At 39.0% G+C, this 18,171-nt stretch overlaps 1 pseudogene; it reads left to right on the plus strand.

Annotated features, from left to right (window-relative positions):
- Positions 1–240: 240 nt before the first annotated feature.
- Positions 241–18,171, plus strand: part of LOC144250091 (thyroid receptor-interacting protein 11 pseudogene) — a 31,796-nt pseudogene continuing 13,865 nt past the window's right edge.

Here is an 18,171-nt window from a genome sequence, read left to right on the forward strand (position 1 = left end):
GGGGGTGAGTGTGCTACTGGATGCCAGTCCCTGGTCAAAGCGCAGGACAGGCTTCTGAGTTTACAGGCAGGAAGGGATGATTAGTGTTGGTGGAGCCCCAGGAACCCCGCGCTCTGAGGAATTCTGAGCGCTTGGGTCATAATCGACCCCGGCAACGCCGGAGGACGTTCGGGGCAGAGAAGTGGATGGTGATGGACGCGCTTCTCAGAGCTGGTCCGATGGATCACTGAAGTGGCCACGATGTGGTCCTGGTTTGGAGGCCTGGGCTCAGGCTTGGGCCACTTCTTGGGTCAGGTGGGGAGCAGCTTGGCTTTCCTCACCGGCCAGAGCTCCACCTTCAACAGGGAAATGCTTCTGGATGACTTAGGAGACCCAGAAGCAGCTTTACATCATTGTTCGAGAAAGGAAATGGAAACTACTGATTCCACACTAAGATGTGAGAATGAAGGACCGAAAAAGTGCTGTACTGACCTGGAAGAAAAGCATGAAGCATCAGAGCTACAAATAAACCATCAGTCTGTAAGTTCCCAGAATCAACTGCCACAGAAAGAGGTAGAGATCAGCCATCCTAAAGCAGGACAGATTGTACTGCAAGATCAAATGTTCCAACTACAGGCAGCTGCTCAATCAGTACGCTCGGGAGCTTGTGGTGTACCAACAACAACTGCACCGGCTCCGTTCGGTTCCCTGGTCGGTAGTCATTTTTCAGCCTTTCGTGATGATGACACGGACTTTAGTGACATAATTTTATCACAACAAGAAACAAACGGATTACCAACTGAAGTTGCAAAACATGAATCTGAAGTTGGCCACTCGAGGCAGATTGCTGAGGCTCAGGGAACGCACCATTCTGACTCAAGTGAAATCTGCAAAGTACTAAATACTATCAAGACTCTTCAACCAAACCAAAGTCCAGACATATATGATCATCAGCATGAAATTTCAGTTTGGGAGCAGAGTTCTACTGTGGCAGAAAAGGGAAGAACCCTTCCTCAGCATTCAGCAGTGGAAGAAGTGTTCAGGCTTCAACGAGCCCTGGCTGATGCGGAGAAGGAAATCGTGAGACTAAATGGTTTAAACCAGGATAACCGTCTTGCTGAAGACAATCTGAAACTTAAAATGCATGTTGAAGCTCTAGAAAAAGAGAAGTCATCATTGAGTCAAGAAAAAGAGGAACTTCAGATGTCACTGTCAAAACTGAGCCGTGACTATCAAGTCATGAAAAACAGAGCTTCAACGGACATGAATTTGAATGTACAATTACTAGACTTAAAACTTCACTTGAAGGCAAAGGAGGAAGAACTGAATCAGACTATCAATGAAAAGAAAATGCTGATGGCTGAGTTAGAAGAACTGGATCATCGGAATCGGGAAGCTACAGAGCACATGATTTTGATACAAGATGAGCTATCAAAACAACAAAATGAAGGAGACCTTGTCATCAAGAAGTTGGAACAAGATCTAGATGATGAAAAAAAGAGAGTTCATCAACTTGAGGATGAGCAAATGAACATATCCCAAGAGCTGCATGTGCAGAAGGAGAAGTTAACTGAGAATGCACGGAGCCTCAGTGATTTGCGTTTAACCAAGCAGAAGCTTGAAGGAAAAGTAGAAGATTTAGTAGATCAGCTAAATCAGTCACAAAAAAATAGTTCAAACATCCAGCAGGAAAACCTTGGGCTTAAGGATCACATTAGACAACTTGAAGAGGAGCTGTCTGGGTTTAAGAGTAAGTATCGAACCTCTCTGAATGAAGACTCTAACAGTCATTGTAAGGATGACATGCCTAAAGAACGAGAAGCTGAAGCTAGCAACCTTTCTGAAGAGGAACAGCTCAATGAAAACTTAACGAAAGTTGCTGTTGAACTCAAGACGGAAAATGAAATGTTGATTTTAGCACGTGACGATGTAAGGCGTAAGTTGGAAGAATCTATTGCTGCTTACAATCAAATCTCTCAAGAAAAAGACACTATCACGGAGACTCTCAAAAGAGACAAAGAAGAGACTGAAGCCAAACTGCACCAGGCAGAAAAAAGACTGTTGGAAGAAGCAAATAATCACAGGCAGACTATTCAGGAACTCTCCAATGCACATGATTGGAATACCTCGGCCTTAAAGCTGAAACACGAATGTGCAGTTCAACTCAATCAAGAGAAGGACTTTGAAATAGCAGGACTCAAAAAGAATATTGAGCAAATGACTGCTGATGAAAAAGAAACTGAGGAAATTTTGGCATCTTATATAGAAGAAGAGGAGCGATTGACACAAGTCATAAATGAGAAAGAAGTTTTTATTGAAAAACTCGAAGAAAAAATTTCACAACTACAAAAGGATTTACATAAGTGTTCTCAGGCCTTAAGAGAAAATGAAACTTTAAGGCAATCCGTTGAAAGAAAGGACAAAAGTCTTACCTACATGAGAGCAGAAAACAACTATCTGCGAGTAGAACTGGAAATACTTACGGAACAGCACAATCAAGCTGCACCAGTGGCTGAGCCTGAAGCTCTTGATGCTATCACAGAACTAGAATTGGAGGTATCTCAACTGAACATAGTCAAAAATCATCTGGAAGATGAAATTCAAGACCATCTGAATATAATTGAAAATCAAAACCAGCATAAAATGCAACTACTTCAGTCTTTACAGGAGCAGAAGGAGGAAATGCATGAATTTAAGTACAAGTATGAGCAGATGAATGCTGCGCATAGCCAGTTAATTTTAGAAAGAGAGGAGGAAATTAAGAACTTGCAGAAAACTATTGAAGAACTAAAAGCCCAGTTGCCTGGAGAGAGAGGAGACGCTCAAACACTGAATTCTGATATTTTTCAAGAGACCAAAGTAAAAATCCTAAGAGAAAACGAGGTTCAACACTTCCAAGAAGAAGAGAAAGCTCTGCATTCTGCTGAACTAGCCAAAGAAAAACAGTCAATAGCTGAATGGAAGAACAAGGCCGAAAAGCTAGAAGGAGAAGTAACATCACTGCAGGAACGTTTGGATCAAGCGAATGCTCTGTGGGATTCTGCTTCCAGGCTGAGAGAAGACTTAGATCTCAAGGAAGAGCAGATGGCAGAACTGAAAAAACAAAACGAGCTCCGAAAAGAAATGCTGGACCACGCACAACAGAAATTGTCGACTTTGGTCAACAGCGCAGAAGGAAAAGTGGACAAAGTCCTCATGCGAAACCTTCTAATCGCTCATTTCCAGATAACAAAAGGCAAACGTCGTCGTGAAGTATTGCAGTTGATGGGGAGCATCCTGGACGTTCCAAAGGACGAAATGGAGCACTTGTTGAATAAAGATTATGGTGGTGTCAGAAAGTGGATGAGGAGTTGCCTTGGAGGGGCTTCAACAAGTGTCCCCAGCACACCTCCGAAACCAAATCAACAACCCCAACCCGTGCTTCATAGTTCTTTTTCAGAACCCCTTTACCAGGAAATGTTAAAGATGGAGCCAAATTAAGAGCTGGCAGAAGCACCAACGGGAATCCACTCTTGGTCCCACGTTCTGCAGCGGTGCCTCTTAGTAACCTCGCTGGAGTTGGACTTGGTGGACCTGGGCGTCCTCTTTTCACACCCACTGCAGATTTCATGCCCACCTTTACACCGTCGCCAGTGTCCCTGCACAACAGGGCCAGAGCTGTACTCCAGGATCTTCTAAATATTTAGCATTATTCTAAAGAAGCCATAACCCTTTTTGATGTTTTACAGCATGGCCTTTTGAAAAAGCACGCATGTGCTTGTAGACAAAAAGAGAAAGCAAAACAGCTGGTATATGTAAGTGTATAGCTACTAGGTATTTTATTTTATTTCTTTAGTTGTTGTTGTTGTTGTGATTTTTTGCTATAGTACTTTTTAAAAAATTTGTTTTGTTTTTTGTAGCACTTTTTGTTTATAGAATTTTGTTCCAATGTAGCAGATAATCATCACCAGTTATCAATTCTGATGTACTTTTGTGAGCCACTGTACAGAGCAGCCTTCTTGAACCACTAGTTCCAACCTCACTTAATGGCATTAAGATAAAAACGATACATGCAATCACAGGAAACGAGAGAAATCCAACCCATAAGAAGGATGTCTCAGATTTAGAGTACATGAAAACCAAATATAATGTTGCAAAACGTTGAGAATATTTAGTTTATCCAAGATAACATTGTACAACTACCAAGCGAAAATTCCAATGGGGAGGACCTAAACAGGAAGCTTAGTGGATAAATTCTAAGATGCTTTGAATCCAAATTCTATGACCCCTATCCATTTTGCTGATTTCCATTTCTCTACGAAAGTCACTTCACATTAATTCAGTTTTCCAGATGATAAATATGTCCAGAAGGAAGAGTATTTTTATGAGGCAACCCCGAAGTGGGATCACATGATCCATTGCCAATGGAAAAGTTAATTAGTAAGAATGTATCATTAAATATCTGGACTGCTTATCTACCTACTATTGGGGGCTCTACAATCGTTCTTATAAACACATTTTATAAAACATTTGATCAAAACAAGTTGGGGAGAGAAATAAGCTGACAACAGTTTTTGGAAGATGAAAAGCTTTACAACAGGAGTAGTTATAACCTTTTGATAAATTAAGGTAAAAGATGAATCAAAAGTTTCTAGCTTAAGTAGGTGAAATCCGAGAAGCGAAAAAGCAGATTGCATAGCACATACTTCTCTGACACCCGTAGTTTCTAAAACCATTCAGAACGTTTTTATTAAAATTAATTTAAACAAAATTTAATATGTTTTTAAATATAAATTATACTATCATTTAATATAAATTAATCTAATTTAAATCAATCTAATTTAAATTAATTTTATTAGTAGTATTATTTAAATTTCTTTTATTAATACGATGGTTTGATTTAAATTTATTTTATTAATTGATATTGCTTATTAACTTATGTTAAATTATAGTATGATTTATATTTAAAAATTCATTAAATTTTATTTAAATTAATACAATTTAACAAAGTAAATTTAACATAATATAGATTGAATTATTTAATATTGACTATATAATTTAATATAAATGTCAATAAAGTTAATTTTAATAAAAATGCTCTTAGTTGTTTTGGAAATTACAGGTGGCAGTGAAGTATTAGCAATGTTATCTTCTTTTTTCTCCTCTTTGATTTTACCTAACTTAAGCTAGAACCTTTTGGTTTATCTTTTGCTTTACTTTACAAAAATAAAAAAAAGGAAGAAAAACACCTAGTAGCTACACACATATCAGCTTTTCCTTTCTTATTTCTAAATTTCACCTTAACATTTACATTATTTTACCAAAATTAAGATGCCATCAGTTGTTAGGCATGAACAAAATCACTGAAACAACAACTGGAGGACGCATCCCAAAGGCACATTGGCCAAGTATTCAAAACATATAAATGTCTGAGAACCGATGAGCTCTGATAGTAAAGTTTCCCACCTATGAAAAGTTTCCCAATGCTATGGAAAATGATGACATTTCTCTTTTTGTGTTTTTTAAGCTGAGAACCAACCTAAGGTATGTTATCAGAAATTGTATGTAACTCAAGTCTTTAAATTTCTTATTTTTCCTGTACTGCAGACAAAGAGGCTCACAATTCCTTGAGCTCTACTAGCATTTCAGTGACAGGAAAAAATTCAATGATGCATAGTTGTTTATTTGCATTCAATGTCTATCAATCTTACATACTTTGGGAAGGGTCACAAGCCACGGCCCTTATGCCTCCTGCTCTATTTCAAAGCCTCCAGCATCAGTTGCAACAATTCTAGGAAACACTGGGAATACTCTATGGTACAAAATGCACAATTACTTTTATTTGAAAGCATCTCTAAGACATGAGTCATTAGGTGACTTTCTTGTTCTAAGTAAATTTACTGAATTATTATTAAGTGATAACACGGTAAGCCAAAATGAAAAATGAAAGCATATGCTTCAAATCAGAGCAAGGAAGAAATAAGAAGGTATGATGTGTGGTAAAAATACACGAACATGCAAATATTATCCAGCCTTCTTACGTCAAATGTCCTCTCTTTTATTTATTTATTTTTTGGAGGTTACATTCTTGCATGATATGCATGGAACAACTTTTGGGGGGATACGATCAGAAATTCAGCACTAAAATCTGCCTTCCTGTAACATCACACGGCTTACTCCCGAGAAGAATATCAAAGTATATATTTGGCTTCGACTTGCCAAATTACTTGGAATCTTATTCCAGTAGACTTCACACGGTTGGGAAAAGCAGAGTTCAGATTTGTCATGAGAGATTTTTATATATTCTGCTCACTCCATTGTGTCTAGGTGAGCCTTTGGGTTTCAATGCCTGGAAACACACTTCTTATATTTCAGAATTGAAGAGCTCTTGGAAACGGCGACCTCACTGCATTCTTGAGAAAAATATGTTATACAGGTACTCAGAAAATTACAAAGATTAATCTAGATCCAAGGTTTTTTTAAGACAAGGGGTTTAATGGAGAACACAGCAAGATAGCCTTAGAAATTTCATACTCCCTGCATTCTTAGGAAAAGCTGCTATATTGTAAAGAATAACACCAAACAGAAAAGTTCCTAAGAAAATATTGTGCTTTCAGTTTCCTTGTCTCATAAATTTTATTAAAGTTTCATTAAAGACCCTGTATTTGCTAGCCTTTTTATTAAATACTTTTTTGAGATATTCTATTAATGTCTATGACTGGATTTTACTTGGTCTCACATGAATGTCGCTCCCTGTGACAAAGGGTACATGGGAGGCAGGCAGGATCAGCCTGTCCTCTCCGAGGCACCAGCTGTCCGAACCAGGCTCTGACAGAGGTAGTGAAGGGCACTAGCGTCTCCTGGACTGAGCGAGAGGGTAAGTATCTGAGTGATATTAATTGTGTATAAATGCCACATTTTTTTTTTATGCATTCATCTACTAAGTTGTTTCCACAATTTAGCTAATGTGAATTTTGCTGCTATAAACATTGATGCGGCTGTGTCCCTGTAGTATGCAGTTTTTAAGTCCTTTGGGTATAGACCAAAAAGAGGGATAGCTAGGTCAAATGGTGGTTCTATTCCCAAATTTCCAAGGAATTGCCGCCAAACTGCTTTCCACCGCCAGTGTAGGAGTGTACATTTTTCCTGAAATCCTCACCAACACTTACTGTTGTTGTCTTCATCATAGCTGCCATTTTCAAAAATCGCTGACATTCTAACTGGAGGGAGGTGCAATTAAACCCCTATCTCTCACCATGCACAAAACTCCACTCAAATGAATCAAGGACCTAGGAATAAAACCAGAGACCTTGCATGTAACAGAAGAAAAAGTAGGCCCTAATTCCAATCATATGGGATTAGTCCCAAAATTCCTTAATGAGACTCCTATAGCACAAGAATTAAAACCAAGTATCAATAAATGAGATAGATTCAAACTAAAAAAGTTTCTTCTCCACAAAACAAACAATCTGGGAGGTGAATAGGGATCCTACATCTTGGGAGAAAAGTTTTGCCCCATCACACATCAGATAGAGCACTAATCTCTAGGGTATAGAAAGAACTCACAAATCTAAATACACACACACACACACACACACACACAAATAAATAAATAAATGAATGAATGAACGAACGAACGAATAAATAAATAAATAAAATAAAATAAAATAACCCATTCAATAAATGGGCCACGGACCTGAACAGACACTTCTCCCAAGATGATATAAAATTAATCAACAAATTTATGCAAATATGCTCATCATCACTAGCACTTAGAGAAGTGAAAATCAAAACTACACTAAGATTTGAGGTTCAATCTTAAAGGCTGAAAATGAGCATGTTTCACCTCTCTTTCTCCTTCTACCACCAAATCCTCATAGAAGTTAGAAAAGGACATTTGAAATGCTCAGTGATCCAAAATAAGAATGAGAATTTCAAGGACTGAACACAAAAATAGATTATGAAAGAGTAGATCAAGTTGAAAAGACAAAAGCAAACATAGAACGTGCAAGGAAACAGTTCACTTGCAGAAGCTGAGAGGTAACAGGCTGCTTCATGCTTTCAGTATTACATACCAGGGATCACAGAGCACAGGACAACAATAAGATAGTTATCTGGGGTACCACACCGTGGGGTACATAGAGCAAAAACATGGGAAACCCTGCAGAATAAAAGGCATCAACTGAACATCCCTCTCTCAGAACCCAAACAAGGAACCACCAACAAGCAGGGGGGAGGGATAGAGAAGAGCTGTGTAATGCACTTAAGAAGCCTGACTGAGGAGCTATACCAAGAAGTTGTACCATGCACACAAAACTACATATCATGTTCAAACACACAGGCTACAGCCACCAAAATTTACCATGCCCTAGACCACAATGAAAACGCCAGCCAATTCCGTAAAGGTGTTATCACACAGGCTGCAATTCCTTGTGCATCTAAAATTAGAAGAATTTTGACTCCTCAAAAAAAAAAAAAAAAAAAAAAATTCCATATACAATGAAATTAGGGCCATAGAAACAATTCCAAATAATTGTTAGATTAAAGCAAAAATCAAGATGGAATTAAATTAAAATACTATAATGGCAGAAGCAACAGGGATTTTAGATATATGTATTTGAAAAGAGATTGAAATCAAACGGCATATGCTTTTAACATAAAAACATAAGAAAATACCTGGATACTGGATAAAATAATGTAAATGTTAAGGCAAAATTTAGAAAAAAACAAAGGAAAAGCTGATGTGTGTAGCTACTGGGTGTTTTGTCTTCCCATTTTTATCTTGGTAAATTAAGATAAAAGATAAACAAAAGTTTCTAGCTTAAGTTAGGCAAAATGAGAGAGCAGACAAAAGTAGAATATATAGCTAATATTTCTCTGATACCTGTAGTTTCTAAAACCACTAAGTGGATTTTTATTAAAATTAATCTTATTAATATTTTTATTATATAGTTCATATTAAATGATTTAATCTATATTAAATGTTATTTAAATTGACTTTGTTAAATTGTATTAATTTAAATGAAATTTAATGAATTTTTAGTATACCGATTTTAAGTCCTTTAGTTATAAACCAATGAGTGGGACAGCTGGGTCAAATGGTGCTTCCGATCCCAGTTTTCCGAGGAATTTTCATACTGCTTTTCAGACTGGCTGCATCAATTTGCAGTGCCACCAGCAATGTATACGTGTACCTTTTCCCCCCACATCCTCACCAACATTTACTGTTGCTTATATTCTTGATGATTGCCATTCTGATTGAAGTGAGATGAAATCTTAGAGTAGTTTTGATTTGCATCTCTCTCATTACTAGTGAAGTTGAACATTTTTTCATATATTTATTGACTGATTGTATTGCTTCTTCTGTGAAGTGTCTGTTCAATACCTTGCCCTTTACATTAAAATATATATATATATATATATATATATATATATATATATATATATATTGTTTATTGCTGGCAAAAATAGAGTATCATTGAATAGTTCCAAAGTTTAGAGACTTCTAAAAAAGTGGCTTTTATAGACTTTCATGAGTTGAAAACTAGTTGTATTTCTAATAGGGTGGAGCTCAGTAATCACTATGTTGCCATCAAGAAAGCCCGGCAGATGTTTGCCCAGTGGAATGAAAGAAAAAAAAAAAAAAAAAAAAACAGAATTGAGAACATCATCCAGGCAAATCAGTAGGCAACTGATTCTAGTTCGAGGCAGACAATTAATCTGTTGACGAATCTACTTTCACAGTTTGTACATAACATTTATGGACTATTATTTTAAATTCTATTTTAAAAATATTTATTATTTAGCCTTTAGTGGACACAACATCTTTATTTTATTTTATTTTTTTTTTTATGTAGTGCTGAGGATCAAACCCCATGCCTCACGCATGCTAGGTGAACGAGCTACTACTTGAGCCATAGACCCAACACTCTCTTAAAGAAATTCTTATTTCCACCTTGCTTCTTTATGATAATGAGAATTCAAATTTATGGGTAATATATCATTCACTGAACAACTTCTCAGTCCAAATCAATCCTTCTACTACTGTATTGTCACTGGAGTGTTATGTTAATCTTCCTACAAACGTGTGCGGAACATTTCATTGATTATGCCAATTCTTAAAGATACAAATGTGCCGAGCCCTAATATCCAGAGTACACAAAGAACTCAAAAAGTAAACATTAAGAAAACAAACAACCCAATCAACAAATGGGCCAAGGACCTGAACAGACACTTCTCAGAGAAGGATACACAATTAATCAAAAAATACACGGAAAAAAATGCTCACCATCTCTAGCAATCAGAGAAATGCAAATTAAAACCACTCTAAGATACCAAATCAGTCCAGTAAGAATGGCAGCCATTAGGAAGTCAAACAACAACAAGTGCTGGCAAGGATGTGGGGGGAAAAGGTACACTTGTACATTGCTGGTGCGACTGCAAATTGGTGCAGCCAATTTGGAAAGCATTATGGAGGTTCCTGGGAAAGCTGGGAATGGAACCACCATTCGACCCAGCTATTCCCCTTCTCGGACTATTCCCAAAGACCTAAAAAGAGCATGCTATAGGGATACAGCTACATCAAGGTTCACAGCAGCACAATTCACAATAGCTAGAATGTGGAACCAACCTAGATGCCAGTCAATAGATGAATGGATAAGAAAATGTGGCATTTGTACACAATGGAATATTACTCAGCACTAAAAAATAACAAAACCATGGCATTTGCAGGGAAATGGATGGCATTAGAGGAGATTATGCTAAGTGAAGTTAGCCAATCCCTAGGAAAGAAATGCTGAATGTCTTCTTTCATATAAGGAGGGGGACTCAAAACAGAGCAGGCTGGAAGAGCATGAAAAGAAGACTACCAATTAGAAGGGACAAGAGGTGGGAGGGAATGGGAGAGAGAAGGGGAATTTCATGGAAATGGAAGGATACCCTCATTGTTACACACAATTACATAGAAGAGGATGTGAGGGGAAAGGGGGGAAAAAAGGAGAGAAATGAATTACAGTAGCTGGGGTAGAGAGAGATTATGGGAGGGGAGGGGACAGAAGGGGGGATAGGGAGGGAATAGGAAAGGCAGCAGAATATAACAGACACTAGTATGGCAGTATGTATAAACCTGCACGTACAGCCAATGTGATCCTGCAAACTGTACACGTGGTAAAAATAAGAATTCATACCCCACTTGAATCAAATGTATGAAATATGATATGTCAAGATCATTGTAATTTTTTCTTAAGCAACCAATAAAAATTTAAAAAAAGAAACGAGACAAGGCCCATATTAAAGAGATTTAAAAATTCTACTGAAATCTATAAGAAAATGTTTGAATGAATCATGAGGTATTAAAAGAAGTACAAACTTAATATCTTGCATAGAATTTATCACCCTATGTTTATAGACTCAAAAAGCTTTCCTTACTTTAACCTTCAACTGTGTTTTAACAAAGCCACATTATTCAGGGCTCTCTACTTCTGGCTTTATTCTTTCTTACTTAGTCTTTTCCCCCATATGAGATCCTCACCACCACAGTCGTCAATGGCTGACCTTGCATTATATTTCAAGGATCACTCTATGTAACATCTTCTCCATTGACTGACTGTATTCAATTGCACTTCATAGCAGGAAATGTATATAACACAGCTTTATGTTGTTCACAATATCTACCACAATACCTTGTACTTTTTGGGCACTGAATATATGTATAAGGATACACTTATGATTACTGGATCCTTTTTGTCACGTGTGCTCGCGAATGAGCCAGGGTTTTCCCTCCATATCCCCCATAGTTTCCAGGAATATTCCAAACATATTGAGAAGAAGAGAAATGCTTTTATTTGGACGGTCAGTTTCGAATACACTAGGTAGGTATCTCTCTCAGATAGAAATACAAAATGACAAACAGCTGTGGTCAGAGTGAACCATGCTAGAAGACCGAATCTGAGTGATCAGAAATGCCTTTCAGCAGGAGGAGCAACAACCACTGGAACCAGATTCAAGCCAAATGGGATAGGTCTTACACTGAAAAAGGATCATTATTTGTGATTTAAAACAATAAACAAACACAGAACACCTAAAGAGAAGGAGGCACCCTGCTATAATTTGGATCTGGAATGTTGCCCAAAGGTCATGTGTTGAAAGCTTGGACCCCAATCCACCAGCATTCAGAACGGACTCTACAGAAAGGTGAATTGAATCCTGAGCTCTAACCTCGTCTGTGGATCAATCCACTGATGGGTTCATGATTGGACAGGACTATCGGGAGTTGGTCAAAACTGTGGGCGGTAGGGCCTAGTTGGAGGGTAGGCCACTGGAGTTGATTCCCTGGAAGGGTACATCATATTCCTCAGTCCTCTCTTCCCCTCACCATTTCCCTGATCTCCATGAGTTGAGAAGCTCTGTTTTGAAGCCAGGCTCTCTGCCATGGTAATCTGCCTCACTTCAGGCCACAGCAATGGAGCCTGAAATTGAACCAAAATAAATATTTACTCATTTAATTTTCTCAGGTATGTTGTCAAAGTGATGAAAAAGTCTTCTAACACACACACACACACACACACACACACACACAGGAGGAATGGTCTAAAGGGAGAAAAGGACACTTGGTATTGTTGATGCCTTCTTCAACAGTAGACACAGCTGGGGTACAGCGTGGATTCTCACTTCAGCAGATGCTAAAAGGGGCTTAAATTTTTATTTTAGTCTTTTATGAGGAGACATTGACTAACACAGGCCTGACTTCTCTCTCAGATTTGGAGATGAATAAGAAGGACCAAGAAGATTTCCTTTTCTAGCACAGGACACAAATGCAGTCACTAGTTTCTGATAGCAATCTGAGTAATTATGTCTACTTGCTCTATCTTGAAGGCAAGAGACATTATGAGGTGATTCATATGATCCTCAGAATCTATTTAACCATTAATTTTCCAAAAATTCTTCCTTTTTTTTAAATTTTATTTCTGCCACCTTGGGGTTTTGTTTCCTGAACAGACATATAGAAAGAACAGCTCAAGGAAAAGAGTCTCCTGAATATGGGCTCTGGGAAGAGAGTAATGGGAGCAAACCCAAACCCCTTCTAAAGGGTAATAAGGAAAATGATCCTAAAGGAAACAAAAAGGCAAATATGAACAAAGTGGCAGCAGGCTCCATTTGTTGGCCACTTTCTCTGCACCAGCCATCAGGTGAGAACTACACACACTATGTTCTCATTTACTGTTCAACTCATGCTTGTGAGAGAGGTTTCATAAATGCATTCTGTCAGTTTAGCTCCAAAATTGCTTTGGTCCCAACTGGTCTGTCTGTTACAGCCCACGTGCTTCCTCTCTTTGCTTTGTCCCCAACTCTACAAAACTGCCTCCTCATTAACTTGTTGGAATTTAAACACCTTGGAAAGCAGGGCCTTATCTTAACTCCTTCTGATCCTTAGAGGTATGGGAATTACATTTAGGATTGTTACTCCATAGTAGAAAATTTCTCAACTTTCTATTTCGCTCTGTACTCTTGAAACCTGGATTATATTTGGCACTGATAAACAACCATAGGTGAAGTGAACATCAACCTATTGGCTCTAAAACAAATTTTTCTTAAGTGAAATTTAAGCGGAATTTTTGAGCACTTAAATAAACTTCAATCAGAATCAACAAGGACCAAATAATATTAAAATGAACTCGAAAATGTATAGATTAACAGCAAAAGTTTACTTTTGGAAAGGGTAAAGATGGTTCTTTAGTGAAATTTAATCCGTATTATAATTTGAATTCTGAGACTGATTAAGACTCTGTGATGGTTAATTTTATATGTTAACTCGTCTGGGCTACGATGCCCAGATACTTGGCCAACTTTTATTCTGGGTGTGTCTGTGCTGGTGTTATGGGGTGAGATTTACTTTTGAATCGGGGACTTTTAGTTAAATAGATTCCATTCTCTAATGTGGAGCGAGACCTCACCTCGTCAACTGAATGCAACTGAATGGGACAAAAAGCCCACCTCTCCCAGACAAGAGGGAACTGTCCAGTGAACTACCTTTGGATTTCATCTACAACATTGATTCTTCCTGGCTCCACAGCACACTGCCTTGGGACTCAAACTGGGACACTTTCCTGGATCTCTAGCTCCTCCCAGCCAACCCTGCCCAATCCTGTGAGCCAATAGCTGACAGGCAAGTGCAGGGAAGAAGCAGAGGCCCTGCAGGGGGTGAGTGTGCTACTGGATGCCAGTCCCTGGTCAAAGCGCAGGACAGGCTTCTGAGTTTACAGGCAGGAAGGGATGATTAGTGTTGGTGGAGCCCCAGGAACCCCGCGCTCTGAGGAATTCTGAGCGCTTGGGTCATAATCGACCCCGGCAACGCCGGAGGACGTTCGGGGCAGAGAAGTGGATGGTGATGGACGCGCTTCTCAGAGCTGGTCCGATGGATCACTGAAGTGGCCACGATGTGGTCCTGGTTTGGAGGCCTGGGCTCAGGCTTGGGCCACTTCTTGGGTCAGGTGGGGAGCAGCTTGGCTTTCCTCACCGGCCAGAGCTCCACCTTCAACAGGGAAATGCTTCTGGATGACTTAGGAGACCCAGAAGCAGCTTTACATCATTGTTCGAGAAAGGAAATGGAAACTACTGATTCCACACTAAGATGTGAGAATGAAGGACCGAAAAAGTGCTGTACTGACCTGGAAGAAAAGCATGAAGCATCAGAGCTACAAATAAACCATCAGTCTGTAAGTTCCCAGAATCAACTGCCACAGAAAGAGGTAGAGATCAGCCATCCTAAAGCAGGACAGATTGTACTGCAAGATCAAATGTTCCAACTACAGGCAGCTGCTCAATCAGTACGCTCGGGAGCTTGTGGTGTACCAACAACAACTGCACCGGCTCCGTTCGGTCCCCTGGTCGGTAGTCATTTTTCAGCCTTTCGTGATGATGACACGGACTTTAGTGACATAATTTTATCACAACAAGAAACAAACGGATTACCAACTGAAGTTGCAAAACATGAATCTGAAGTTGGCCACTCGAGGCAGATTGCTGAGGCTCAGGGAACGCACCATTCTGACTCAAGTGAAATCTGCAAAGTACTAAATACTATCAAGACTCTTCAACCAAACCAAAGTCCAGACATATATGATCATCAGCATGAAATTTCAGTTTGGGAGCAGAGTTCTACTGTGGCAGAAAAGGGAAGAACCCTTCCTCAGCATTCAGCAGTGGAAGAAGTGTTCAGGCTTCAACGAGCCCTGGCTGATGCGGAGAAGGAAATCGTGAGACTAAATGGTTTAAACCAGGATAACCGTCTTGCTGAAGACAATCTGAAACTTAAAATGCATGTTGAAGCTCTAGAAAAAGAGAAGTCATCATTGAGTCAAGAAAAAGAGGAACTTCAGATGTCACTGTCAAAACTGAGCCGTGACTATCAAGTCATGAAAAACAGAGCTTCAACGGACATGAATTTGAATGTACAATTACTAGACTTAAAACTTCACTTGAAGGCAAAGGAGGAAGAACTGAATCAGACTATCAATGAAAAGAAAATGCTGATGGCTGAGTTAGAAGAACTGGATCATCGGAATCGGGAAGCTACAGAGCACATGATTTTGATACAAGATGAGCTATCAAAACAACAAAATGAAGGAGACCTTGTCATCAAGAAGTTGGAACAAGATCTAGATGATGAAAAAAAGAGAGTTCATCAACTTGAGGATGAGCAAATGAACATATCCCAAGAGCTGCATGTGCAGAAGGAGAAGTTAACTGAGAATGCACGGAGCCTCAGTGATTTGCATTTAACCAAGCAGAAGCTTGAAGGAAAAGTAGAAGATTTAGTAGATCAGCTAAATCAGTCACAAAAAAATAGTTCAAACATCCAGCAGGAAAACCTTGGGCTTAAGGATCACATTAGACAACTTGAAGAGGAGCTGTCTGGGTTTAAGAGTAAGTATCGAACCTCTCTGAATGAAGACTCTAACAGTCATTGTAAGGATGACATGCCTAAAGAACGAGAAGCTGAAGCTAGCAACCTAAGTCAAAATCTTTCTGAAGAGGAACAGCTCAATGAAAACTTAACGAAAGTTGCTGTTGAACTCAAGACGGAAAATGAAATGTTGATTTTAGCACGTGACGATGTAAGGCGTAAGTTGGAAGAATCTATTGCTGCTTACAATCAAATCTCTCAAGAAAAAGACACTATCACGGAGACTCTCAAAAGAGACAAAGAAGAGACTGAAGCCAAACTGCACCAGGCAGAAAAAAGACTGTTGGAAGAAGCAAATAATCACAGGCAGACTATTCAGGAACTCTCCAATGCACATGATTGGAATACCTCGGCCTTAAAGCTGAAACACGAATGTGCAGTTCAACTCAATCAAGAGAAGGACTTTGAAATAGCAGGACTCAAAAAGAATATTGAGCAAATGACTGCTGATGAAAAAGAAACTGAGGAAATTTTGGCATCTTATATAGAAGAAGAGGAGCGATTGACACAAGTCATAAATGAGAAAGAAGTTTTTATTGAAAAACTCGAAGAAAAAATTTCACAACTACAAAAGGATTTACATAAGTGTTCTCAGGCCTTAAGAGAAAATGAAACTTTAAGGCAATCCGTTGAAAGAAAGGACAAAAGTCTTACCTACATGAGAGCAGAAAACAACTATCTGCGAGTAGAACTGGAAATACTTACGGAACAGCACAATCAAGCTGCACCAGTGGCTGAGCCTGAAGCTCTTGATGCTATCACAGAACTAGAATTGGAGGTATCTCAACTGAACATAGTCAAAAATCATCTGGAAGATGAAATTCAAGACCATCTGAATATAATTGAAAATCAAAACCAGCATAAAATGCAACTACTTCAGTCTTTACAGGAGCAGAAGGAGGAAATGCATGAATTTAAGTACAAGTATGAGCAGATGAATGCTGCGCATAGCCAGTTAATTTTAGAAAGAGAGGAGGAAATTAAGAACTTGCAGAAAACTATTGAAGAACTAAAAGCCCAGTTGCCTGGAGAGAGAGGAGACGCTCAAACACTGAATTCTGATATTTTTCAAGAGACCAAAGTAAAAATCCTAAGAGAAAACGAGGTTCAACACTTCCAAGAAGAAGAGAAAGCTCTGCATTCTGCTGAACTAGCCAAAGAAAAACAGTCAATAGCTGAATGGAAGAACAAGGCCGAAAAGCTAGAAGGAGAAGTAACATCACTGCAGGAACGTTTGGATCAAGCGAATGCTCTGTGGGATTCTGCTTCCAGGCTGAGAGAAGACTTAGATCTCAAGGAAGAGCAGATGGCAGAACTGAAAAAACAAAACGAGCTCCGAAAAGAAATGCTGGACCACGCACAACAGAAATTGTCGACTTTGGTCAACAGCGCAGAAGGAAAAGTGGACAAAGTCCTCATGCGAAACCTTCTAATCGCTCATTTCCAGATAACAAAAGGCAAACGTCGTCGTGAAGTATTGCAGTTGATGGGGAGCATCCTGGACGTTCCAAAGGACGAAATGGAGCACTTGTTGAATAAAGATTATGGTGGTGTCAGAAAGTGGATGAGGAGTTGCCTTGGAGGGGCTTCAACAAGTGTCCCCAGCACACCTCCGAAACCAAATCAACAACCCCAACCCGTGCTTCATAGTTCTTTTTCAGAACCCCTTTACCAGGAAATGTTAAAGATGGAGCCAAATTAAGAGCTGGCAGAAGCACCAACGGGAATCCACTCTTGGTCCCACGTTCTGCAGCGGTGCCTCTTAGTAACCTCGCTGGAGTTGGACTTGGTGGACCTGGGCGTCCTCTTTTCACACCCACTGCAGATTTCATGCCCACCTTTACACCGTCGCCAGTGTCCCTGCACAACAGGGCCAGAGCTGTACTCCAGGATCTTCTAAATATTTAGCATTATTCTAAAGAAGCCATAACCCTTTTTGATGTTTTACAGCATGGCCTTTTGAAAAAGCACGCATGTGCTTGTAGACAAAAAGAGAAAGCAAAACAGCTGGTATATGTAAGTGTATAGCTACTAGGTATTTTATTTTATTTCTTTAGTTGTTGTTGTTGTTGTGATTTTTTGCTATAGTACTTTTTAAAAAATTTGTTTTGTTTTTTGTAGCACTTTTTGTTTATAGAATTTTGTTCCAATGTAGCAGATAATCATCACCAGTTATCAATTCTGATGTACTTTTGTGAGCCACTGTACAGAGCAGCCTTCTTGAACCACTAGTTCCAACCTCACTTAAT

This window comes from Urocitellus parryii, chromosome 14 (genome assembly GCF_045843805.1).
Source record: "Urocitellus parryii isolate mUroPar1 chromosome 14, mUroPar1.hap1, whole genome shotgun sequence".
In the NCBI taxonomy this organism is placed as follows: domain Eukaryota; kingdom Metazoa; phylum Chordata; class Mammalia; order Rodentia; family Sciuridae; genus Urocitellus; species Urocitellus parryii.